The following is a 2312-nucleotide window of genomic DNA, read 5'->3' on the forward strand; positions in this document are numbered from 1 at the left end:
CGCTCCCTCCGCGCCCGCGGCCGCCCCGCGCCGCCCCGGGAGGCCCCGCTCAAAATGGTGGCGCGGCCGCCAGGGAGCTCGAGCCGCGGCCTCCCCCGCCTTGCAGCCCCGCTCCGCGCCGGACTCCCCCCTCGCTGTTCGGCTCTACCGCTTCCTCGCCGGCCTTCCCCCTTCCCCTCCCGTCCAGCGCCACGTGTGCCGGCTCCCGCTCGCCCGTCCAGGCCAGCTCCAAGCCGGCTCCCTGCTCCCGCCCGAGCTCCACGCGGACAAGCGCTTTTGCCCGATCTCGGGGGTCACCAACCAACACACACGTTCCTATCCCGTACCGGTATGGCAGGGCGCCGTGCAGGAATGCCGAACACGAACTAGCTTCCAGAGGAACGGCAGTCACACACACAGGAACATTTGCTGTGGCTCCAGAGCCCTTTTCACATACCCGAGATCTCCGCTGGCCTTTTAGTTGCAGGGTCCCGTAAGGGACTTGGGTCACGTTTACAGTTATGGACAGAAGTCTGCAAGTTTCAATCTGAGAGTGTCCACTTAAAAGCAAGATTACCACATAATCTTAACACTTCAGGCGCTGTGGCTTAGACTAAGACTAACTTCCATGGGAGCCAGCCACCCTGCTCGCTCCTGGAGAAACGAGGTGACACTGCGGTTAAATCAGGAGAGAGTCACCTGGAATGGGCTGCTAAAGCTGCGGGAAGCAAAGGAGAACACAGAGGCGAATCCAGAGTGGTGGTGGGTGCCGCTGGGGTGAAAGAGCAGAGCCGGGATGAGCTGGAGGGGCTCGTGGTGCCAGAGGCAGCTCTGAGGGGAGCAGCTAGGCACCTAACGCAGCAGCTAGTACTGAGTCTAAGGCAGCAGCTAATACTGAGTCTAACGCAGCAGCTAGTACTGCATCACAGCAGCACCTCTCGAAAAGCCTCCAGAAGCTCTCACTGCAAAGCAGGCGCTGAAATGCCCCCTAACAAACTCAAACATGACGATTTCTGGTGGCACAGAAACACCTCTGAGTTCTGGTTAGTCACACACACAAACCTCACCCTAGACAGAGAATGCAGAAGAATACAATAAAACAAAAAGACACCACCATACACTTCCAACACAACAAAATGGAAGGTAAGCAGAGCTGGAAGATGGGGTAAGAAAGAAAATGCTTAAAATGGATTTATCACTTAAGCACTATCGCTGGTAGTGCATAAGATGATCACAATCTTTTATCATTAGTGATAGTGATAGAAGATAGAAGTGATAGTGAGAGATCACTAGCTATAGTGATAGATCACTATCTCTAGGCAGGCACTACCACCCTCAGAGGCATGGGTACAGATCACCAGAGACAACTTAATGAGGTGCCACCACAGCTGAGCTCAGCCTGACACAGACCACCTAACACTTCTCTACAGGCACCTTAATGCAGACAAGCACGGGGAAGGAGGGAAAACAGCCACCCTCTCGTTCCTAGGTCAGATTTTCACGTTCCCGCTGCAGTGCATGAGCGACCGAACAGCTGCAGAAGCCAAGCAGTGGGCCAAGCACCTGCACCCGTGTCCCCTCTGCAGGGACTGCGCAGGAGTGCCCTCCTCCCGCAACCTGTGGGCCTGCTCTGCCCACGGGACCTGGTTTAACAGAGCGGGAGGTACCCTAGGGCCGCCAGCAACACAGGGAAAGCTCTTACAGGTGCCTGGGAAGGCCAGCATGCCCGGGAATCTGTCATTCTCGAGGTGTCTGCTTCGGGAGGGAATTCCCAGGGCTCCTCCGCATAAGCACGGAGACACATCTCCTCCTGCACGCACGGCGCTGCTCCCTGCTCTGGGCGACCCCTCCTGCCTGCAATTCCCGTTTGTTGAAGGGACTCCACGCAAAGACAGCGAGGGAACTGCAACTGCCTGCTGCCGTGACAGACTTGGGTAAAGAGCCACAACGGAGCCACAGGGGAAAAGCTTCTGTGTGCCCATCTCCAGCAAACTCCCTCCGGTCCTCAGAGGCGCCTGGAGCACTGTCTGTCTTCCCTATTAGTAACAGCAGCAGCAGCTCAGTCACACTGTGCTAAATGCACCACTTGAGGTGGCAATAACACAGAGCTCAAAATTCATTTCGTAAGGCCAAATACCAGCAGTCCCTCCCTCCCACAAGGCTGGTGATAATTCATCTGAGGATTTCTTTGCAAAAGTCACTACCACTTTATTAATTATGATCTGAGGCATCCAACCCCCAAAACTACCTTAAGCATTTTCAAAAAAGAAGCAGGACTATCATTCTGCGGGCAAAGGCCCACCCAGAAAGCTGAACTGCTGCTTGCCTTGAGA

Source organism: Nothoprocta perdicaria, unplaced genomic scaffold, assembly GCF_003342845.1.
Source record: "Nothoprocta perdicaria isolate Ctin4 unplaced genomic scaffold, notPer1 scaffold_1, whole genome shotgun sequence".
Classification (NCBI taxonomy): Eukaryota; Metazoa; Chordata; class Aves; order Tinamiformes; family Tinamidae; genus Nothoprocta; species Nothoprocta perdicaria.